The sequence below is a fragment of the Camelus dromedarius genome, chromosome 7 (assembly GCF_036321535.1).
Source record: "Camelus dromedarius isolate mCamDro1 chromosome 7, mCamDro1.pat, whole genome shotgun sequence".
In the NCBI taxonomy this organism is placed as follows: domain Eukaryota; kingdom Metazoa; phylum Chordata; class Mammalia; order Artiodactyla; family Camelidae; genus Camelus; species Camelus dromedarius.
In genome coordinates this window covers 60,039,329-60,065,282 of record NC_087442.1, presented here as the reverse complement: position 1 = coordinate 60,065,282, position 25,954 = coordinate 60,039,329, and the positions used below count along the sequence as shown (strand labels likewise).

The window sequence follows — 25,954 nt, the reverse complement described above, 5'->3', positions numbered from 1 at the left end:
GCAAACAACAGCCTGTGATAATTTAATCCTTAAGGCAATTCTAAGCACCGCAAACCCATTCCAACAGGAAGAGAGCTGCTTATGAGATGTAACCCACAGAAGCGACCTCCTCCTCCAGAGTCTCCAGCTCACAGGGGCTGTGGAAGTACAGAACAAAGGCAACGAATCCAGAGAATGGACCAGAGTGCCAGGGTGGCTGAGAGTCTCGCATTACTGCGCGGTCAGGGACACCTTGCTATTCCTGTCCTCCGTGTGCTGGACCAGAGACCGCTTTGCCATTTCCCACTCTCCTCCTTACTAAATGGATGTTTTGTTGAATTACTCTGTGATTTCTCTGTCCTTTCATGTGTGCCTAATGGTTTTACTGGAACCACAGGTTGCCGGGCCAGGAGGAGCCACATCAGGACCTGACCAAGAAGACTGCGCATCACTCAGAAATCTTGAACTTGGAGCGATAACCACCTGAGTTGCTGTGTGGTCTCCCTTTGGGAAGAGGGTGAGTGCAGTTTCACAGCCTGTGATTATAACTTCATTACAGTTACAGGATGGGTGTGTTTTAGGGGATGTGTGTGAATAGTATGTGGATGTTGAGCTGTCAAAGGGGTGATTACGGCACAGATCAGTGGTGTTCACCAGCCAGTGCCTATCCATCCTTCTTCACATAACACACTTTCACCTCTCACAGGACAGCCAGAATCCCCACTCCTCACTCAGTCCATCTAGTTTGGGAGGATTTGGGCCCTATCACATGACTCGGGCCTAGCCAGTCAAAGCACTGCATCCTCCATCCAGTGCAGATCTGTGAGCATCCAGCAGTCTGTATGAGGAGAGGGTCAAGGCAGAAGACAGCTGAGGCAAGAGAGAGAAAGGGAAGGGGAAAGGGAGCAAGTGAGTGAGCCAGACAGAGAGAGAGAAAAAGAGAGAGTGAGAGAGAGAGGGAAGTCACTGGTCTCGGTGACGTTTAAACCTTTAGTTTAAGGCCCATTGGAAATTCTCTGTCTACCTCCAGACTTTTTAGTCATGAGAAAACAAACATCTTCTTGCAGATGCGATGGAGTTGGGCTTTCTATTACTTGAGATCAAAAGGATTCTAACTCATTTAAATGACTCTTAAACCAAAGGAGGTTCAAACTCACTTGTAATAAGAGAAACAGAAAATAAAACTGAGATACTATTTTTTTTCACTCTCAGATTGATGGGCAAAAATCCAAAAACACACTATATTGGCCAAGCTTTGGGGAAATAGACAGTTTCATACATGGCTGGCAGGCGCATAAGCTGGTCCAAGACCCACAGAGGGCAATTTAGAAGTGTCAGTAAACATTGCAAATGCATGTATCCTCAAATACTTTCAGATACATTCACACATATGCAAAATGAACTATATGCAAAGCTACTTATTTTAGCATTATTTTTATTGGCAAAAAATCGACCTACATATTCATTACTAGAGAACCAAGTGGATATATTTAGGTATAGCCATACAGTGAGAATACTCTGAAGCTATAAAAAGAGAGAGAATTTTTTAGGTACTGATATAAAGGATTTCCAATGGAATAATCAAGATGGAGAAAAAATATAGTGAGCTATCGTGCAAGATAAAATAAGGTAGTTTTTAAAAAACATTTTCTTGTCTAGGAATAAAACATACTCTGGAGGTAAAAAATTAACTAACAACTGGTAACTTTTGGCATGGACTTGATGAAATGGAAATTTTTTCAACTATATTCTTTTTTCACTTTTTATTTGTTTTTGAGCCATTATAAATATATGACCTCTTCAAAAATTAAATGAATTACAAATTGAAAAAAAATGCCTGAGCTATTCAGTCCTGAGAGACCTGTGCTGCAAAGCTGAAAATACATGTTCTGTGATGAGGGTGGCACCTGCAGGACAAACTGAGAATTTTTCTTGTTTTTTTTTTTTTCCCCATTGTTTTCTTCTTCTGACTGACAGAGAAATTTAGTAGGCTGGAAGAAGGGCAGTGAGAATGAATTTCCCACTAGAGTTGCTGGATATGAAAGTTTTGCTAATAATGATAGAGATATTGCAAATAAAACTATTTTAACATAAAGTACACAGGGAAGCAGTATGAAATCGAGGGGTAAAGGTAGACTCTTCTGGTTACAAGTATTGGCTTTGTCACTCCCCAGCTGTGTGGCTTTAGGCAAAGCTGCTTCACCTTTCTGAGCGGTATCTACACTATGAAATGAGAATGATAATACTTACCTTACAGGGGTGTTGCTTCCTAACGTTTCAAGAGAGATTCACGGCCAGAAAAACGTTAAACCCAACAAAGAGTAGCCTGCCTTTGTTCAATCTCCAAAATCATTCCAGCCCCTTGAAACTACCTCTTCAGGAAATGAGATGCTAAACAAATGCAGCCTATAGAAGGGGCATCCTCGCCAAAGGTCCCACCTCAGATGAGGCCATGGGAGGTACAGAGGAGAGAACCTTTGGGAGTGGTCACATTATATGACTAGTGAGCTTACATCCCCTTAGGGTCAGGGGTCTTAGTAAGTATTCAAGGTCAGAGACCACTGTGGGCAGCTTCCCACTCTCCTCTTTTCCAAATGGAAGATTTTATTTCATTTGTCATTCTCTCTCCCTATTAAGTGTATAATGTGAGTTACGGTTTTCATTTAATTATAGTTTGCTGGCTACGAGAAGCCCCATTAGGACTCAATTGAGAAGAATGCTCATCACCTAGATATTCTGGATTGGAGCAATAACCAGTATATTTATGAGTTTGGGGTTGTTTATCTCATCTCCCTCTGGGATGTAAATGAGCACGGTTTTTATTGTGAGTAGCATAGCTGCATTGTTTTGAAATGGACCTCTTTGAAGATACATGCATGGGTAGAAGGGTGCCCGATCCCGTGACACAGTCCTGGGCAAATAGAGCAGAACATCCTGCTGTCTGCAGTGATGGCCCAAGGACAGGCACGTAGTACAACTGAAGTCACTGAGAGGCAGGCCTAGGTCTTTGTGCTGAACTTGGAGCTGTGAGGATGAACGCCTGGCGCCGCCTGGGGTCACTGCAAGAGGAGAGAACGTCTGAAGAGTAGAGCCAAGTAAAGGGTACATGGAGAGAGAGAGAGAGAGAGAGACCAAGAGACAGAGAGAGACTGGGAGAGACAGAGATACAAACAGGCAAAGGGACAGTGAGACAGAGAAGACAGGCTAGGCTTGATGACATCCTATGAGTCCTTGAATCAAGGCATGTCTCTAGATACACTCACTGATTTGTCTTATTTCTTCTCTGTAGCTTAAGCCAGATTGAATTTTCTACCACTTATAATTGAATGAGCTCTTATTAACTTATATGAAAAGATATGTTATACTCCCTTATAAAAAGAGAAATGTATAATAAAACTACACAGAAATAACATTTTTCACCTACCATATTGGCAAAAATCTAAACTTTTGATAGCACATATGTGGACAAGCTGTGGGATGAAAGTCATTCACATACAGGACTACAGAGAATGTAAACGGTTAAAATCCCTAAGAGGGAATGAGAAAATCTATAAAAATTACAACTGTATCCACCCTTTGACCCAGTAAGTCCACTTCTTTGAATTTAGTGTAAACACACACTTGTACCAGAGAAAGAGCAATGGTTATTCTCTGTCTTCTCCTCTGCCCCATTTCTATTTTCACTCCTTTTGGGCCACACTTTTTGGTCCAGGAGGCTGACCTCTATTGAATGTATCACCCTGGCTCCTCTACCCTCTAATTTCTTTTTAGGTTGGATTAATGTAAGGGTAGGTTGTCAGCAAGAGATTGGAAGGGAGAGGAGGAGAGAAGTCAAGATATATTCCACTGACTCCTGTCTTGACAAGAGTGAGTCTGGGAGAGATTTTGTTTCTCTGTCACCACAGCTAATATCAGATGTCCTCTTCCATGCATTGCCATCACCAGAGTCTGATGACATCAGTTCTTCCCCACTGTCCCTGCGGGCCCAATGCTGGTAACAGATTGCTGCTGCAACAGATCCCTGCACTTTCACCATCTCTCTTCAGTCCCCTTAACTCCACCCATCTGTGATGGCTAATTTTATGCTTCAACTACTTGACTGGGCCGTGGAGTGCCCAGATATTTGGTCAAACATTATTCTGGGTGTCTCCGTGAAGGTGTTTTATGATGAAATTAATGTTTAATCAGTGGTCTGAATAAGGCAGCTTCCCTCTATAATGTGGGTGAGCCTTATCCAACCAGCTGAAGGCCTGAGGAGAACAAAAGGCTGACCCTCTACCCCAGGTAAGAGGAAATTCTCCTGCCGAAGTTCTTCAAACTAGAAAACCATCTCTTCCTAGTTCTGCAGAATCTCCTGATCTTCAGACTCAAACAGGGATATTGGATCTGCAGATTTTGGATTTGTCAGTTTCCTTAACCATGCAAGCCAATTCCTTGTAATAAACCTGTCTGTCTGTCTGTCTGTCTTTCTTATTTCAGTTTCTCCGGAGAGCCCTAGCTAATACATCACCCTTCTTAAAATATTTCATTCATTAAATTTTCTTCCATGAAACCCCTTGAGTATGCCATTTGTTTCCTGTGGGGGCCTTGACTGTTATAGTAATTGGTATTAAAAGTGGCTCAAGGAAACTCTCAAAATGGTATTCCTGGATTCCATTGCTCATACCTTTGGTAAGCTCACAGATACCCTCTTCCAGGAGAAAGAAGGATAATAGTAATCCCTGATACGTAGCAATATCTTGATTACTCCAGATACCCCTGTTGTAGGATACTATGCAAGTGGGTGGCAAGGAAGATCAGATGACTAAGGCTCTTCCTAATTGCTCTGGCAGCAGTGGTGGTTGTCATTTGTAACCTGGCTGCTTCTGACTGCTTTGAAGAGCTTACTGAAAAGGGTGGAATTTTACACTTAAGGACTTGAACCTTCAATTCAAGGAACAGAAAATTAATCAAAAAGCCTCAATAGTGGCCTTAAAAAATATTTTCTAAAGGGCACATGTGACCAAAAATTATGTCCAGAGACTAAACGTATGTGTAACACAGAAATAGCACTAGTTCAATGTTCAACCTCTCCAGGTATCATGCCAGTTAAGGCACTAGTTAATGAGGGTGGGTGGGATTCTGAGGCTTAGAGTAGGGATATTTGGAAAACTAAACATGAGGCTGAAAATTTTGAACACTCTAATCTCCCTAAATCTTCCTTGCCTGAGTGAGCAGCCCAGCTCCTTCCCAAGAGAGCTTGACTTGCCTTTCATAAATTTCCTTTGTTGGCTTAACTTAGGACAGTCATCTCACAAGAGGAGCTAGTTCCTCCCCTATCCAGCCTGACCATCCCTTATTTACTTCCAAACTCATAGTGAGAATTAAGTGCTAGCATAGCCCAAAGAAAGAAATGCAAGGTCTTCTGTAGGAGAGATAAAGTATACTTGCCCATTTGTATTAGCAGGAGTCTAGGAAACAGCACAGGTATTGATTCGAATTGCATTAGGTAAAACATATGGCTGTTTCAGGCCAGATGTATCAATATGAATCCTCACAAAGCATTGTGGTTTAATGTGTTGGTTCAAGCACCTGGGTGTGGTTCCTTGAAGCCTAGGTAATGGGCCTATAGTTAAAGAGACTGTGATGCTGGAACTTGCTGAGCAGGCTGTACAGGGCATACTTCAAAATTAAAGTTGGTAAGAGTGGTGAAGTGGACCTATTTATATATAAGTCGCAGAGCCACCTCCCATCCTCAATCATAACCAGCAAGAAGACCAGAGGATATTTTATTTACTGAAGCATTAAGGAACACCTTGGTGAAGGGAGCACCAGCATCATTGGAAAGCACTATTTATTTATTTATTTATTTATTTATTTATTTATTTATTTATTATTTTCATTGACATTTAGTTGCTGTACAATATGATATGTTATAGTTGTACGATTCACAATTTTTAAATGTTATATTCCATTATAGTTATTATAAAATATTGACTATATTCCCCATGCTATACAATATATCTGTGTAGTTTCTTTTATACCTAATAGTTGGTACCTTTTAAATACTTAACCTCTATACTACTCCTCCCCACTTCCCTCTCCCCACCGGTAACCACTAGTTTGTTCTCTATATCTGTGAGTCTGCTTCTTTTTTTGTTACATTCACTAGTTTATTGTATTTTTCAGATTCCACGTGTAAGTGATATCATACAGTGATTTGTCTTTCTCTGCCTGACTTATTTTACTTAGCATCATGCCCTCCAAATCCATCCGTGTTGCTGCAAATGGCAAAATTTCATTCTTTCTTATGGCTGAGTAGTATTCTGTTGTATGTATTACCACATCTTCTACATCCATTCATCTGTTAATGGACACTTAAATTGCTTTCACATCTCGGCTATAGTAAAGAATGCTGCTATGAACATTGGGGTGCGTGTATCTTTTTGAGTTAGTGTTTGAGGTTTTTTTCAGATATATACCCAGGAGTGGATTGCTGGGTCATTGGTAGTTCTATTTTTAGTTTTTTGAGAAACCTCCATACTGTTTTCCACAGTGATTGCACCAATTTACATTCTTACCAACAGTTTACGAGGGTTCCCTTTTCTCCACATTCTAGCCAACATTTGTTATTTGTGCTCTTTTTAATGACAGCCATTCTGACAGGTGTGAGGTAATAGCTCACTGTGGTTTAGATTTGCATTTCCCTGATGATTAACAATGTTGAGCATCTTTTCATCTGCCTGTTGGCCATCTGCTTTTCCTCTTTGGAAAAATGTCTGTTCAGTTCTTCTGCCCATTTTTTGATCAGGTTGTTTTTTTGATGTTGAGTTTTATGAGCTGTTTATATATATAGTGGATATTAACCCCTCATTGGTCATATCACTTGCAAATATTTTCTCTGATTCAGTAGGTTGTCTTTTTGTTTCGTTGTTGGTTTCCCTTGTTGTGCAAAAGCAAAAAGCCCTATTTAAAAAGCTGCATTTAGTAGGCATGTGATAATGATGAGATGTGCCTTTATAGAACTGGACCTGATTTCAATGGAAATAAGAGGATTCTGGTAGATACCCAGTGGCTCTGCTTGACCATCAGAGAGTAAATGGCAGTAATTATTTTAATAAGTCACAGGGTCCAGGTGGTAATCAGAGTATTCTGACTCACAGATCCATTAAGTTGATATGATGGGTAACTGGAGCTGGTGAACAGGAAGTAGCAAGCACTGTCAGTGCCTTAGTAAGCCACATGTATGCTGTACAGTAAAATGTATAGTAGAAGATAAACCCTGTGAAAGCACAGTAGCATGCTCTGTGGATGAAGTTTCTAGGGGTCACTGGTCTGGGCACCTGTGTGAGAGACAAGTGGTTACACTTGGCAACATAACTGCAAATAAATAGAGACAATGCATAGCGAGCTTCTTTAGTGCCAAGATATTCCATGTTTGGCTGCATTGCTCTAGACCCCTTTTTTGGGTAACTCATAAGATTACTGGGGCTTAGAACAAGGGATGGTCAAAGCCAGTGGCATACTGGTAGGTATTTAACAACCAACTCTCCAGAAAAGCAAAGAAGCCTGATTTGTAGCATTTGCTATTTTTACGGTGTAAATACTCCCATTGTGGCTAATTCTGAGCTACCAGTGTGACATCAACTAGCTCACAAAAGTGGGAGGGGGATTATTATACACCTTTTTATACCTTCTGATCTTGGCATCATGTAAAATATTCCCTATTCAAAAAAATTAGAAATGCCTTTTAAAACAAGGAAAAATGCAACCCTAATACATATATTAGAGCTTCAAAACTCTAAACACTTGGGTGGGTTTACCAGTATGAACCATCAGCCACATAAATTGGCTTCTATCTTCTAGAATTTCTGGTCTGTCGCAGCCCTGAGAAATCAGAGCTAAACAGCAAGAAAGAGATTTTCTGTGGTTATGGTGACACCCGCAGAACAAACTGAGAATTCTGGTTTGTTGATTTCAGTTTTCCAGGAGAGGCTTACATTAGAAGGAAGGAATGTTGAGTCCCCAGTGGAATAGCTAGGCAGAAAAGTTTTAATGATGACTGACGAAACTGTCCCAAAGACATACTACACAGATCACACCAGGTAGAAACTGCAGAGTGGTGGGACAGACACAGGCCGCAGAGCCTCACGCACTTGGCTTCATATTCTCTGTGTCACCTCAGGGAAACGAACTGCCTCCTGAGCATTAGTGTCTGCTCGTGGTGAGTTTCTTCACGGGCCCAGACTTGCCCCTTTTGCAGAGTTGGTGCACTATGAGAAAGCACACATGGAATGTGCTGACTAGGGGCCCCAGCACATAGTTTTAAGTAGCCAGTGTATTCCCAAACTTTATGTACTCTTCAGTATCATTGCACTCACAAGGCTGAGCACCCTATAAGGCTCATCCTGTTTCAACCCACCCCTCAACTTGACGCATATTCAGCTTTTCTCACCTTTCCACAAGTAAGCTCATCACACCGAGCACAACTGCACTTTCTTGAATCTCTTAATATCAAACTCAAATAGCCCCATATCCCCACTTCTCACTGCATTCATGATTTGGGGCCATTTTTAAAAAACTCTTGGTGCGCCTGTTTCATTTTTCAGGAAAAAATACCACAAATTATGTTTAAAGAATTTTTAACCTAGCTGACACTAACATGTATTTATCCACATAATAATGTGACATTTTCTCCTCCGGGATCATAATTAAACTTGAGCCTGACCTTTCCTCACCTTCAGAACTTGAAGGTTCTTCTGAATCTCTGTTGCCCTTATGTATATATGCACACATTTTAGAGTGATATGCTCCCATATGTGTGTAAGTCTAAAGCAAAATAGAATTTGAGGTGAAGGGCTGAAAGAAATTCATTAGTAATTTAAAACCATGAATATGTTTAAAATGTTTTGTGGTTCAGTGAAAAGAATATTTGCCAGGGTAACAAACTAGGCAGGTATGATTATTTAAAGAAAATAGAGAGTTATATTTAAGCCTAAATTGAAAAGAGTGGTGATTCCCTGTCCCCATGATGTTTAGACCAACTAGACAAGAGAAAACTAGACAGTAAAGGATATGACGATCATGACTGGAGTAGTGCAGGATCTAGACAGAGTTAAGAAAAAAACAAGGGATTAAAGAACCCAGTGTTTCCAAGCAGATGCTGCTGCATATCATAAATATTATGATGAAGTTAACGACCCAGGGAGTTCTGGGCTGGTCAAATGACACTCTAATGGGGGATTTCACCAATCCAGATGACAGGGATTACAGAGAGTGACTAGTCATGGTTACTGAAAAATCTATAGTGGACATAAAATAAGCTCAATCACAGAAAAATGAATACATCTTACAACAAATACAGTGGTAATATATTGATAATTATAAAATATTGGTAAAGAATCAAGTTGGAGAGTCATAAACCACATGGCAATATATGGATATATGGATATCATGTTCCTTGATGTTACTCCACTAAATTTAAAAACAAACAGAGGGTTGACATCCAGACACCATAAAGGTCACAAGCCAGAGACCGTCATCACTGGAATGGATATTTATAGAATGGTAAATTAGATGGCCGACCCCAGACAAGTTTAAGAGCTAAACCATGGAAAGATTATAGAAAAGCAAAACAATATTGATGAAACTAGAATAGACAGCACGGACGTAATGCACACATATAAGACAGAATGTTCAGACAAGTACAGATGAAATGAAGATTAAAACATTTATAAGGCAGGATCTCTCCAGGAAAGAATTACAATTACAGGAGCAACTGAAAGTGTGGGTCGGGTATAATGATGTCCAAGTTAAGATAAACATGGTTAGAACACAGACTACTGAAAGATACGGAGATTATTGCAAACTGGAGTAGATTTACAAGGAATGAAAGGAATAGAAAGCATATAAGAAATCTGTAAGAAAAGAAAGGAAAGAAAAAAAAGAAAAGGGAAAAAAGACCTCTGCACACATGCATTTTATTATGGACATGAAAAGCATCATATTTGTCTTATGGACAGTCACCTCCAAGAGACAGAATAACAGACCACATAGGGACAAAGGGCTGTTGTGCAGCCCCAAAGAGCCTCTACCTTTCCAACAACAATCCTCTACCTTTCCAACACAACCAAAGGGCCAGGGAAAACTCAGAACCAGGATAAAGAGAAAACTCAGTGCTCCAAAATATGGACCTGGCATTGTTTTCTTCCTAGATAGAATTTTTTTTTTCTGTATAATCTGTTAAAATGTAGTTGAATTAAAAATTTTAGGATTACTAGATACATAATCACAAGTAGCAATAGTTTCAGGGGAAATGCCCAAGTATACATAAAGGAAATATCAGATAAGATTTAAAATGTTTAGAAGAACCGCATCGATAGGAGTTTCGGTAGAATGAGACCTAAGGTCAGGTAGTTGCCTTACTGGAATTTATGAAGTATCCCTTAATACTAGACACTGACTGGATCATTGGAACAGACATAATTAAGAAATTACAGGATATTGGAGAAAACAAAATCAATTTAGCAGTATATAGCTCTATTGGAAAGACAAATTGGCACCAATGACATTACTCACATTGAGTTGTGAAGTGTCACAGCTTTATTCCCTTGAATAAAGTCTATTCTTGAAATTTTGTAGAATTTGTTCAGTGCTTTTATTATGGGAAATTTTTCTAGAAATTTGCCCATTTCATCCAGGTTTTCAAATTTATTGGCATAACATTGTTGTTGAGGTGACAGTAGTCGTAGCATCTCAGTGGTTCTCTTTTGATAACTTTTTGAAAAAATTATAGACTCACAAGAAGTTGCAAAAATAGTACAAAAAGTTCCTATATACCCTTCCCTCAATACTAGGAAATTGATATTGGCACAATACTACTGACTAGACATAGACTTTACTTGGATTGCATCACTCTTTAAATGCACTGATTTTTTTCTGTATGTGCATAGTTCTGTAAAATTTTATCATTTGTATAGATTCATGGAGCTGCCATCACAATCAAGATATAGAACCGTTTCGTCACACAACGGCCCTTTATTTATGCTAAAATTTTTATAATCATACCCTCTCCCTAACCTCTGACAGCCCCTGATCTGTTCTCCATCTCTATAATTTTGTCATTTCAAAATTATGTAAATGGAATCATATGGTATGTAACCCTTAGATATTGGCTTTTGTTCACTCAACGTGGTTAATGATATTGAACATCTCTTCATATGCTAATTTGCACCCATACTACCTCTTTGGTTAAGTGTCTGTTTCAGACTGGATTTGGTGTTTTGTTTTGTTTTTCTAAGTGGGTTGTCTGTGGTTTTTACCGTTAAACTCAGAGTTCTTTTTATCTTTTGGATACAGGTCCTTTGTCAGATTTGCAAATATGCTTTTCCAGTCTGTGGCTTATCTTTTTAACCTCTTAAAAGGGTTTTTCACCCTTTTGCTCTTTGAAAAGAGCAAAAGTTTTTCATTTTGGTGAAAACCTCTTCATCAATTTTTCTTTTATGGGTTGTGCTTTTGATGTCATATCTAAGAACTCTTTGCTTAGATTTTATTTTTTAAGATTTTTTCTAAAAATTTTCCTCTGAAAGTATTGTCGTTTTACTTTTCACATGCAGGCTTGTGCTCCATTTTAAGTTAATTTTTGCATTAAGTGTCAGGTTTACATCAAAGTTCGTTTTTCTTGCTGTGAAGAAAGACGATTTCCTTCAACACCAATTATTCCAGCACCATGTGTTAAAAACGCTGTCTTTCCTTCATTGAATTGGTTTTTGCATCTGTTCTGGCCTGCTGATCTATGGAGATATGTCCATACTTGTTTATACTTCTATAAACCTGTCTTGATTACCGCAACCATGTAGTAAGTCTTAAATCAAAGTATTCTGATTTCTCCAACTTTATTCTTTTTTTCTCAAAAACGTTTTCGCCAACTCCAGTTTATAAAATTCCATATGAATTTTATATTAAGATGGACTATATCTACAAAAAGATTGTCAGAATTTTGGTATGAATTGCACCAGATCTATAGATAAACTTAGGAAGAATTGATATTTTTAGTACGCTGAGGCTTCCAATTTATGAGCACATTGTTTCTTTTCATTTTATTGGTTCTTCTTTTACTTTATCAACATTTTGTACTTTGCAACATGTAGTCTTGTAAATCTTTTATTAGACTTATGTCTGGTATTCCCTTTTTGGAGTGACTTTGATTGGTTGTGTATTCCTCATTTTGTTTTCCAGTTTGTTCATTACCAATATATAAAAATAGGATTGAGTTTTGGGTGTTGACCTTGTATCCACTGATCCTGCTCAACTCACTTCTTAGTTATAGGGTGCTTTTTTTGGGAGATGGGGAATTTTTTTTATGCAGTCATGGGCTCTAAAGACCATGATGTATGTAACAAATTCAGCCCGTAGCCTTTGTAAATAAACTTTTAGAAAAACATGGTAATTTGTTTATGTTTTGCCTATGGCTGCTTTCATGCTACAGCAGCAAAGTTGAACAGTTGTGGCAGAGACCAGATTCCCTACAAAGCTGAAAATATTTACTATCTAGTCTCTTTCAGAAGCAGGTTGCTGCCAGAGTTAGCATGATGTAGACAATCATGTCATATGTAAATAGGGACAGTTTTATTTCTTCTTTTATTATCTGCATGCCTTTAATATCCCCCCTCACCTTTTTTGGCCTAACTACACTGCCTAGGACTTACAGCACTTGTCGAATAAGAGCGGTAAGGGCGAGCATTCTTACTACTCAGCCATAAAAAAGAGTAAAACAATGCCATGTGCAGCAACTTGGATGGATCTGGAGATTGTCACTCTAAGTGAAGTAAGCCAGAAAGAGATAAATACCATATGATGCCACTCATATGTGGAATCTTAAAAAAAAAAAAAAGACACAAATAAGACTTACTTACAAAACATAAACAGACTCAGCCATAGAAAGCAAACTTTATGGTTACCGGGGAAAGGTGATGGAAGGTGGTGGGAAGGGAGGGAGGGAGGAAGAAAGGAAGGAAGGAATGTTTCAGCAGAAATATAATGATATCAGGCAAAAACTTGAAAATGATAAATATGTGGGTAACTATAGAAGAATTTTCCCCAATTTTAAATTTCTTCGAAAGAAATCTGATGTCTAAAGTAACGATAATAACAATGTATCTTAGAGTTTATAGCATTTAAAGAAATAAAATGCAGGACAATAGTAAAAAAAAAAAAAAGAAGGTGCACATTTTTCTCATGTTCAGTTTTAGAGAGAAAGCATTTAGGTTTTCACCATTTAGTATGATGTTAGCTGTAGGTTTTTCTGGATGCTCTTTATGAGGTTGAGAAAATGCCCCTTTATTCCTAGTTTTCTGAGAGCTTTATTGTGAATAGGTGTTGAAAAAATTTTCAGTGCTTTTCTGTGCCAACTTACATAATTGTGTGGGCTTTCTCCTTTACTTACTAATACATTGAATTACCTTGATTTTCAAATATTGAACTACCCATTTTTTCTGGAATGAATCTCAGTTATAATACATAATTCTTACACACATAATCTATACATATCTTATGTGTACGAAGCTTATGTACACATACCTTATATGCATAAGATACAGAATTCTTATATATTACTGGATATAATTTGCTAATATTTTATTGAGGATTTTTGTTTGTAGTATTCTTGTTTTGTACTGTCTGTCCAATTTTGGTATGAGGCTGATATAAACTTTATAAAATGAGTTAGAAGGTGATTCCTCTATTATTTTCTAGAAAAGATTGTGGAGGATTGTTAATTCTTATTAAATGTTTGGGATGTCCACAGACACCATCTTGGCCTGCAGATTTTTTTTTCTCTGGAGCTGTTTAATTTATAAATTAATTTATTTAGAAGTTATGGGACTATACACATGATCTGTTTCATCTCTGGTGAGTTTTAGTAGGCTGTGGTTTTCCAGAAATTGATTCACTTCATTAAACAGTTGAATTTTTGTGTATATAGGCAATGGTAGGGTTCTTTAACATCCTTTTAATGTCTGCAGGGTTTATAGTGATATTCCCTTTTCTATGCTGGATATTGGTAATTTGTGTCTTCTCTCTCTCTCTCTTTTTTTTTTCTCTGTCAGTCCTATTAGAGCTTTATCAATTCCACTAATATTTTTAAGCAACCAGATTTTTATTTGATTGATTGATTTTCTCTATTGCTTTTCTGTTTTCAATCCATTGATTTTTATTATCTTAATTCTTTTCTTCCTTCTGCTTGCTTTAAGTTAATTTTGCTCTTCCGTTCTAGCTTCCTGAGTGGAAGCTAAAATTACTGATTTGAGACTTTTCTTCTTTTTTAATCTAAGCATCTGTGCTAAAAACTTCCTTCTAAGCACTCTTTAGTTCCATCCCACACATTTATTCAAATATGTTTATTTTTATTTTTATTTAGTTCAATGTAATTTTTTATTTCCTTTAGAGTTCTTCTTTAACCCATGGATTATTTTGAAGTGTGTGGTTAAACTTACAACTATTTGAAGATGTTTTAATTTTCTTTTTAATTGGTTTCCAGTTTGATTCCATTATGGTCAGAGAACATATTTTGTATGATTTCAATTCTTTTAAATTTGCTAAGTCTTATTTTAAGAGCAAGGATGTGGTCTTGGTGAATGTTCCATGTGCAATTGAAAAGAATTTGTGTTGTGCTGTTGTTGGGTGGAGTATCTGTAAATATCAGTTAGATCCCATTGATCGATGGAATTTTTCAGTTCTGCTATATCCTTTCTCTCTGCTAGTTATATCAGTTCCTGAGAGGAGTGTTGAACACCCTACTTGTAATTATAAATTTGTCTATTTCTCTTTTTCATTTCTGTCAGTTTTTTTTAAATTTTTTTGTGGGGAGGTAATTAGGTTCATTTATTTTTGTCTTGTTTTTTTGTTTGGGAGGGAGGTAATTAGGTTTATTTATTTGCTTATTTATTTTAGTGGAGTTACTGCGGGATTGAACCCATTTCTCATCCTCACATACTTTCTTCCCTTTTTCTGGGACTCTGATGACACAAGTGTTCTATCTTAGGTGGCTGTCCTATAAGTCCCCAAGTTTCTGTTCGTTTTTTTCAATTGCTATTTTGTCTGTTTTTCAAATTGTGTAATTCCTACAGATCTATCTTCAGGTTTACTGAAGACTGTTGTATCTATGTTCATGAAAGCTGTTGGTCTCTAGTTTCCCTTTCTTGTAATGTCTTTCTCTGGTTTTGTTGTTGGGAAATATTGGCCTCATAAAATGTGTTGGAAGTTTTCTCTCTGATTTTATCTTCTGAAAGAGAGTATCTTGGTGTAATTTCTTCCTGAAATGTTTGATAGAGTCCACCAGTGAACCTGGTGACTCTATCCTTGGTACTTTCTTTTTTAGAAGATGATCAGTTACTGATTAAATTTGTTTAATACATAGAGGCCTATTCAGGTTGTCTGTTTCTTCTTGTGTGAGTTTTGGCAGGTTGTGGGTTTCAAAGAATTCATCCATTTCATTTAGATTATCAAATTTGTGCGCATTAAGGTTGTTTATAGTGTTCCTTTATTATTCTTTTAATATCAAGGCCCTCTGCAGGGATGTTTCCTCTTTCATTTCTGATACTAGTAACTTCTGTCCTCTTTTTTTCTTAGTAAGCCTGGCCAGAGGCCTGTCAGTTTTATTGAATTTTTCAAAGAGCCAGATACTGGTCTAATTTATTTTCTCTATTAATTTTATGTTTTCAATTTTATTGATTTCTGCTCTAATTTTAATTAGTTGTTTTCTTCTACTTATTTTGGATTTAATTTGTTGTTCTCAGATATACAGGCATACTTATAAAGTGTAATTCTGTAATATGATGGTATGTTAACCACTTAACTATAATATAAATGTTAAAGGAAAAGAGTATTAAGAACCACTATAGCTGCTATAACTTGTGGCAAACATACAATATAAAAAGAGGTAAATTGTGATGTCAAAAACATAAAAGGAGAAAGGACAGTTCAACATGCAGAAATCTATAGATGTGATACACCGCATTAATAGGATGAAAGATAAAAATCATATCATCATCTTAACAAATGCAGAAAAAGTATTTGACAAAATTAAGCATCCTTTCAAGATAAAAAATTTCAACAAATTAGGTATAGAAAGATCATATCTCAACATAATAAAGGTCGTATATGACAAGCCCTCAGCTAACATCATGCTCAACATGAAAGTCTGAAAGCTTTTCCTCTAAGATTAGGACAAGACGAAGGTGCCCACTCTCACCACTCATTCAACACAGTACTGGATGTCCTAACTAGAACAGTCAAGCAAGATAAAGAAATAAAAGCATTTAAATTGGGAAGGAAGAAGTAAAATTGTCTTTATTTATAGATGATATGGTCTTAGTAGCGAAAACCCGTAAGTCTCCATCAAAGCACCCTTTTATGTTACTAACAGAAATTAATTTGAAATGGATTAAAAACTTAAACATAAAACCTGAAACCCAGAAACTCTTGGAAGAAAAGTTAAGGAAAAAACCCCTGACATTGCACTTAGCAACAATTTTTTGGATATGACACCAAAAGCACAAACAATACAAGCAAAAATAAACAAGTGGAACTACATCAAACTAAAAAGCTTCTTCATAACAAAAGAAACAACAATAAAAAAGGCAACCTATGGAATGGGAGAAAGTAATTGCAAACCATACATCTGATAATGGTTTAATGTCCAAAATATGGAAAGAACTCACAAGCCATGACAGAAATGCTTCAATGAGCAATAGTGAGCTTGATTAAAGTAAATTTTTAAAAATATAAAGCTTCAGGAAGGAAATGGATAGTCTCAGCAAAGAAATACAAGCTGGTAATTAGAACTAAAAAATACAATAACAAAAAGTTCAGTGGATAAGCCCAACACCAGAGGGGAGAGGAAAGATCTGTAAATTGAAGATAGAACAATTGAAATTACCCCAGCTGAACAACAGAGAAAAATAGACTTAAAAATGAACAAACCAAGAGGGACCTGTGGGATTATAAGGAAAGAGCTAACATTTGTGCCAAATAAGAGACGGTATGGAGACGGTAAGGAGGGAATGGTTATAAAAGTACTTAAAGAAACAGTGGCTGGAAAAATCCTAAATTTGGCAAGAAACATAAATCTGTAGATTCATGAAGTTCTGTGAACCCCAAACAAGATAAACCTGAAGAAATTCACACCAGTAGACATCATAAGTAAATGTGAGTTTGGATATAAAAGGGCAAAATAATGGATCCTTTTGTTGATGGAAATGTTCTTTACTTTGACAATATCCTGGTACAATATTATACTGCATTATAGTTTTGCAAGACCATCTAATTAGGGGAGATTGAGTAAAGGACACATAACATCTCTATCATTTTTACAACTGTGTGTGAATTTACAGTTATGTCAAAAAGTTTAATTGAAAAGGAATATATGATTACAACTCTCAAAACTCAATAGTAATTAAACAACCCCCCCCAATCAAAAATGATAAAAATATTTGAATATACATCTCACCAAAGATACACAGATGGGAAAAAAGTATATGAAAAGATGTTCAACATCATTAGTCACTAGGGAAGTACAAATTAAAAGCACAGTGGGATACCAGTATACATGTATCAGAATAACCAAAATCTGAAAAATGACAATATCAAGTGCTGAGGAGGAGGCAGAACAGCCTGAACTCTCATCACTGTTGGTGAGAATGCAAAATGCCATAACCACCTGGGAAGGCATTTTGGTAGTTTCTTACAAAGTTTAAATCCTTATCACACAATCCAACAGCCCTACCCCTATGTTTACACAAAAATTAATCATAAATGTTTATAATGTTCATTTATGATCACCCCAAATTGGAAACAACCCAGATATCCTTCAGCTGTGACTGCATAGTCAAACCATGTATACCCACGCAACAGGAAGCCGTAGAGCAATGGAAAAAGACTCCTGATAGGATGGTGTGGCTGTGTCTCTGAGGCATTAGGCTAAGTGAAACCCTAACTCAAAGCGACAATACTCCGTAATTCCATTTAGAACACATTCATAAAAAGGCAAAACTGTGGGAAAAGCAGAAAACCAGTGGTTGCAGAGGCTGGGGATTGGGGAGGAGGTTTGACTACAAAGTGACACAAGGGAATTTTCGGGGTGATGGAGCTGTTCTACATCTTGATTAAATGAGTGTATTTATCAAAATATGTCAAAATTCACAGAACTATGTACTAAAAATACTGAGTTTTATTTCACAGAAATTAAGCCTCCATAAGCCTGACTTCTAAAAAAAAGTACACACACAACATTCCCTTGAGAGGCACTCCTCCCTTCTCCCAACATAGCACCAGGTTTGAGAAAGGCAGTCTTTTTCATTCTTCCCATCAGCGGAGTGACTTGATTTTTAAATTCAGCCTTCCAACTGAGGGTTTACCCCATTGGGGTCCCTGCTTCATGCAGTGGGATCCTGTCTGAATTTCCATCTTTTGAAGTCCTGAAGGTTTGCTTCCTGCTCTGATGTCTTGTGAGATCACCAGATAGAAAGCTGGAGGTCACCATAATTCTGAGATGTCCCTTGAGCAGGCTATAGCCTTTGTATTTCTCACCTCCTTGATTACCCTGTTCGTTCCTTTTTGTCCTCTGAAATTTTCTGATACTTTCCTGCCTTCACTTAAAATTTTTCAACTTTCGGTTTCAGAAAATTAACTTTCCTGAACTAAAAATTTATTTAAAAATATTTTATCTAGAATTTTTAGTTTTTTCCTAAGAAGTGATTTTTAAAAGCCATTCTGCCAGTTTGCTAGAAATGAGCCCTTCCACATTATTGTAAAGTAGGATGTATTTAGTTCCATGTAGTATAACTGAAACAGCTGGGGATTGAAAACCAGGAGACAGGAGTGCTAACCTTGGCTCTGCTCTTTACTAGCTGTGTAACCCCAGACAGTTTGCTCTCATTTCTGTGACTCTCTTATCCCATTCAGAAATGAAGAAAATGGACTAAATGCTATGTGCTCTGCACTTAGCATATACTATTTTTGTATTGTAGTATATTAGAAAAACTGCTGGCCTGAACATCCAGAATCCTAAATTTTAGATTTGGCTCTGCATTTTCTAGCTATCTGCTTTTAGACATATCACTTTATTTCCTGCATCTTTGTTTTTTCATTTATGAAATGGAAGTGAATAATATGCCATCATATATATACATATATACACCACATTTTCTTTGTCCATTCACCTGTCAGTGGACACTTGGGTTGTTTTTATGCCTTGGCTATTGTAAATAATACTGCAACAAATATGGGGTGCAGATATCTCTTCAAGATAGTTATTTCATTTACTTTGGATGTATGCCAGTTAAGTGGGATTGCTGGATCATATGGTAGTTCTATTTTTAATTTTCTGAGGAACTTCCAGACTCTGTTATATAATGGTGTACCAGTTTCATTGCCACTAACGGTGTACAGGTGTTCCCTTTTCTTCCATCCTCACCAGCAACTTTTATCTCTTGTTTTATTGTTGTTGTTGTTTGGTAATAGCCATTTGTGACAACGGGGATGAACCTGTAGGACACCACACTAAGTGAGTAAATGACCCCTAGACACAAGAAGAAAAATACTGTAAGATGTCACTTATCTATGGAATCCAAAAAAGTTGTTGAACTCACAGAACCAGAGAGGAGAATAGTGGTTGCCAGGGGGTGGGGGAAATAGGGAGGTTTTGATCAAAGGGCAGAAACTTTTGTTACCAGGTGAGTAAGTTCTGGGATCTAATGTGTATCATGGTGATCATAGTTAATAATACCGTATTTTATACTTGAAATTTGGTAAGAGTAGACCTTAAGTGTTCTCACCACACAAAAGGTAACTATGTGAGTGATAGATGTGTTAATTAGCTTGATTGTGATAATCATTTTACAATGTATATGTATATTAATTAAATCATCACATTATGCACTTTAAAAATCACAATATACAATCTAAATATACACAATTTTTTGTCAGCCATACCTCAATAAAGTTGGGAAAAATTTAAATAAAATAAAAATAAACATAAAAATAAATTTAAAAAATCAAAATGAAAGTGGTAATATTTACCTGAAAGAATTATTGTGAAAACCAAATTAGATAGTATTTATTAAAGTTCTTGGACTATAAAAGGTGAGTAATAAGTCTTAGGAGAATCCAGGTACACAGAATTAAATTATCTCTAAATTCCTTTCATATTCCAAAAATCTATGATATCAACCAAAGTCAGCTCTTCAAGTAAAAAATAAATAAATAAATAAATAAATAAATAAATAAATAAATAAATAAATAAATAAATAAATAAATAAATATTTAAAAATGTTTTACTGCAGTTCTAACATGAGCTCTCTAGAGGTCTCTGTTACCAAACAAACCAGCATATGTTTTACTGTTGGTTGTGGAAGTTCAGAAACTGAAGTTTTTTTTGCACTTTTGAGGCAACATCATTGATTTTCTGATCATATCTATCTTGTCTCATTCAGACTAGTGAGGGAGAATCTTCTTTTAATGCTCACTCCAACTTTGTACTGTGAATTGATACGACACTATCTACAACCATAGCATGATTTTTAAAAAGGTGAATCTGATTCTCACTCCATTTCAAAAATCCTTAGCCCCAAATAATAGTCTGTTCTTTTCCAAACTCAGGTTATCTGTCAAAGTAAATAATCAAACAAAAAACTGGAGGGGTGGTGGAAGAAGGAAGAAGAGAAAGAAAAACAAAATTCCAAGACAGTGTTTTTCTTAACCACTGTTACTCGCCGTAAGCTATATATTTCAGGCTGTGCCCACAGCACACACGTGTATTTATTGAAACAAACATTTCACAAAGCAGTGGTTATCTTTACAGAGGGAGATGCACTTTTACATTTTCTATTCTATCCTGTCCTATACTTTTTAATGGTGCTTTGACACACTAGTTAATTCCATGAACCGTTAAGGGATGCGACTAGTGGTTTTTAAAAAGCTACTTCAAGGAGATGCAAAAACTAAAAAAAAGTGGTTGGGTCTAGTGTACAGTATGGACTGACAGACTTCAGAAAACTTTGTGAAGTGACAAGTGAAAGTGGCAGACAATATGTACCATGTGATTCCATTTCTACAAAGAATGAATATACATATATACTTATCTATTTAAAGAGGCTGGGTAGGGTGCCGTGCTGGCTTGTGCTTTCCTTTCCAATCCAGGGTAGAGTTGTCCACAGGGAAACTTGTGTAAGATTTGGAAGGCAAAAGCAAAACAGCACACATTACCCTGAGAAGGTTGCCATGGTCAGATGGCATTAAATCTAATGCTATGTGTGACCTGAGGTTGGATATTGTTTCAAAGGGTCAGGGGGAAAGTGATAAAAGTAATTGGAGGACGATTAGGAAAGTGAGAATGTGGACTGGATACTAGAAGATACAAAGTTGATGTTAATTTTCATGTGGGATAGTGTTATTGTGTTATGTGGAAGAGTGTTTCTCTTCTTAGGAAAGGCATCCTGAAGCATTCAGGGTAAAGTGTATGATGTGTGCAACTTTCCATGATTTATAGATAAATTTCTCATGCTGTCTGTAATAGAGAGAGAGAGATACAGATATAAATATTTAATAATTTATAGATTTTCCTGGAAAATACAGATAGGTGAATAAACAGAGGCAGAGAATGGTGAGTAAATGACTCCCAGTTGCCAGCAGTGGAGGTGAGATGTGATGTGCTAGTTTGGAAATGACAATGTTGCACTTTACCTGAGCCCTATGCTCCCAAAAAACTGCAGGTTAAGAAATCTTCTCATCCTCTTGTGGTCAGGGAAAAGGCTTACTGCAGAGAACCACCCTTCCCATATGACTTAAATAAGACTTACAGATGACCCCCCTCCCCATTTACTTAGGACAAAACCAGACACAGACCCTCCAGCTTTCCATTCTTCACCATAAAGGATTAGCTGAATCGTTTGTCCCCACTGACCAATTTGAACAAAATGCCCACTGACTTACCTCGACCAAACTAACTAGATAAAAGGATTTGGAGGACAGTTAGGAAAATGAGACTGTGGCTTCTGCCCATCCCCAAAGCCCTGAACTTTGGCCTCTGGGGGCTACGCCAACATTGAAATGTAGAACAGTTCCTCCTTAACAACATCACCTGCTCAGCTGTCTGATGGGATGGTGCCACCTAACATCCTACTCCTCTAGTTCCCGTTCTTCCTGGCCTTCTTTGCACCTCCCCGTAAAACAAACATTCTTTTTACCTGACCATTGAGATGCTTATAGATTTTAGGGTCGGGATCTTTGTTCTCCTTATTGCAAAGCTCCCTCTCCCTGCTGCAATAGTCTTTTTGGATAAGGTTTCGGGTTGCTCAGGTCCACATTTGTTTTTTACTTGACAGAAGATACTTTTCTCTGCATAAGTAATAAGTGAGAGAAGGAGGCGCAGCCTGAGAGTTCCTCGGTCAGGGCAAATCTTGGAGCAAGGACACAGGAGTCTCAGAAACCAAGTGCTAAAGGGAAAAAGGCCCTGGATAGGATCCCTGTCACTGCTCAGGTGACTCTGCTTTGTGGCTCTGCAGTATAACCTCAAAAATTATGTTGTACTTAGTGTGATTGCATTCATTGGGAAGGTAGTAAAGGGGCTGATTTGCAGCAAGCTGGGTATTTGGCTAAAGGAATCAGTTCAGCAGATAGTGGCTATTAACAATACCAATAGCTACTAGTTATTGAACTCTTAGAATGTGCCAGGAGCTGAGCAATGAACCTGACATACCTTATTTCAAATCCAGACAACTCTGAAAAAAATGGGCCTCATTTTCCATATTTTACACCAGAAGGAACAATGTCTCTGAGGCTGTTAAATGTTTTTGTTTATAAAGACATATCTAGTGATTAGGAAGTGCTTTATCCTAGATGTCCTATATAAACAAATGCATTTGTTTGCAATATTTCCATTAGTTCTTATGCAAAATTCTTTGTTTAGCAATTCCAATGAGAAATCCACCATCACCCCTTTAGGCATGCCCCAGGTGTAGTGCTCTGCTCAGCAAAGGTAAATAATTCGACAAATTCTCAGTTTGTCCTGCAGGTGTCACCCTTGCCATAAGATAGGTCTTTTGAGCTCAGAATTCATCTCAGTATTGCAATTGATTAGAACTTTTTGATGAAGAAAAAGACTGATCGTGCATTTTTATGCCATCTAGATCTCAGGATCATGACTCTTACACATAGATTGAGGGTTCCTCAGCTCCAATGAATTAGTTGAATTCCCTCTTTTTAAATTTTTTTAATATATATTTTTATTGAAGTATAGTCAGTTTACAATGTTGTGTCAATTTCTGGTGTACAGTACTATACTTCAGTCACATAAGAACATACATATATTCGTTTTCATATTCTTTTTCACTGTAAGTTACTACAAGATACTGAATATAGTTCCCTGTGGGATACAGTATAAACTTGTTTATCTGTTTTATATATATTAGTCTCTGCAAATCTCAAACTCCCAATTTATCCCTTCCCACCCCCTTCCCCACTAGTAACCATAAGTTTGTTTTCTATGTCCGTGAGTCTATTTCTGTTTTGTAGATATGTTCATTTGTCTTTTTTTTTTTTTTTTTTTTGAGATCCTATATATAGGTGATATCATATGGTATTTTTATTTCTTTTTCTGGCTTACTTCACTTAGGATGATATTCTGCAGGTCCATCCATGTTGCTGCAAATGACATTATTTTATTATTTTTTATGGCTGAGTAAGTATATTGTTGTACAGATGTACCACAGCTTCTTTATCCAGTCATCTGTTAATAGACATTTAGGTTGTTTCCATGTCTTGGTTATTGTAAATAGTGCTGCTATGAACATTGGGGTGCATGTATCTTTTTGAATTAAGATTCCCTCTGGATATATGCCCAGGAGTGGGATTGCTGGATCATATGGTAAGTCTATTTTTAGTCTTTTGAGGAATCTCCATACTGTTTTCCATAACGGCTGCACCAAAGTACATTCTTACCAACAGTGTAGGAGGGTTCCCTTTTCTCCACAGCCTCTCCAGCATTTATTGTTTGTGGGCTTTTGAATGATGGCTACTCTGACTGGTGTGAGGGGATACCTCATTGTAATTTTGATTTGCATTTCTCTGATAATTAGTGATTTGAATATTTTTTTCTGTGCCTATTGGCCATTGGTATGTCTTCATTGGAAAATGGTTTGTTTAGGTCTTCTGCCCATTTTCGGATTGGGTTGTTTTTTTTTTTTTTGTTATTAAGTTGTATGAGCTGTTTGTATATTCTGGAAATTAAGCCTTTGTCAGTCTCATCTTTGCCAGTATTTTCTCCCAATACGTAGGTTGTCTTTTTGTTTTGCTTATGGTTTCCTTTGCTGTGCAAAAGCTTGTAAGTTTAATTAGGTCCAATTTGTTTACTTTTGCTTTTATTTCTATTGCCTGGGTAGACTGCCCTAGGAGAACATTGATGAAATTTATGTCAGAGAATGTTTTGCCTATGTTTTCTTTCATAGGTTTATAGTGTCTTATCTTATGTTTAAGTCTTTAAGCCATTTTGAGTTCATTTTTGTGTATGGTGTGAGGGTACATTCTAACTTCATTGCTCTACATGCAGCTGTCTAGTTTTCCCAACACCATCTTTTTTCATTTTTAAGGCATTTCCTATATTTTTAAATAAATAATGCTTTTACATGGTTCTTAAATTGAAAACTATAAAAATGTACAGTGAAAAATCTTTCTCCCACCAGTGTCAGCCACCTGCCAAGTTTTTATGCCCCAAATAGAAAAACTATTATTAGCTTCTTGTGTAGCTTTCCCAAGCAATTTTACTTATATGCAAGCAAATATAGTCTATAATACTTTACCATAGTGTTTTACACAAATATTATACAAGCTGTTCTGTAACTTCTCTAGATTAATATATTTTATAAGTCTTGTTCATTTTGAAGCAACCTCATGGTATACCATTTTATGGCTGTATTATAATTTAATTAATAAATTCTCTATATTTTAGGTTGATTTGAATCTTTTGCCATCTAATAATAAGTATTAAATATTTTATTTATAATATAAATATATAATGTAATACTAGTTATTATATACTATTATGTAATATATATTATATATAATATTATAAATATATTAAATGTTATTCTTATCATTATAGCAAACACTTACTCTAGGTTTGGCACTGTTCCCAACACTTTACTTTTAGTAACCCATTTAAGCAAAACCACAGCCATATAAATTGTGTTTTTATTATCACCGTTTTTTAGATGAAGAGCCAGAGGTGAAGAAAGGTCAGATGATTGGCCCAAGGTTTGCCGGCCTATAAGTGGTGGTCCCAGGATATTAAGTAGGAGAAGACAAAGGGGGTCTGCCATACTTGGGGGTTGGAGCCCACTATGTCTATAGATGAGAGTGAGGCTAGAAAGGGGGAGCAATGGAATATGTCCTACCATCACCTGGGAGAGGACAACCTACCTTCTGAAGATGATGTTCCTGTAGATTGGGGATTGCCAGCTCTCAGGACCCAGACCAGGGTCTGGACATAGATGTGCTTGGTTGTGTCAGAGAAGAGGGGCAAGCAAGAACCTTTCCTTTCCTGGAATTCAAAGTAGAAGAGCAAGAAACAAAATGTCTCAGAGGGCCCAGGGAACTCTGCCTGACCTTAAAATGCATCAGAAAAGATAGGGATGCTGGTGGCAAGTACAGCCAGGCACCAGCAGCCCCTCTCACTAAGGATATCACCTTCACACTGTTACCCCGCCTTCTCCTCCACGCCAGGGACTCAACGGTGTTGCTGTTTGGCTCAGGTTTCTCCTCAGCCATGTCCCACTGTCAGCCTTAATTACTCTGGTATCTATTTTGATGACTGTCTTAGTCTGTTCAGGCTACTATAATAAAAATACCATAGACCGGTGGTTTAAACAATAAAGATTTATCCCTCACAGTTCTGGAGGCTGAAAAGTCAAAAACAAGGTACCAGCAAATTCGGTGTCTGGTGAGA

The 25,954-nt window shown here is 37.1% G+C and overlaps 1 protein-coding gene across 1 annotated transcript in view; it reads left to right on the top strand.

Moving 5' to 3' along the window:
- The first annotated feature begins 473 nt into the window (after positions 1–473).
- DYNC1I1 (dynein cytoplasmic 1 intermediate chain 1) overlaps positions 474–25,954 on the top strand; it is a 341,842-nt gene continuing 316,361 nt past the window's right edge. The window contains exon 1 of the mRNA XM_064487554.1: positions 474–496. The gene's annotated coding sequence lies outside the window, so the exon portion shown is untranslated. The remainder of the gene's footprint in view (positions 497–25,954) is intronic.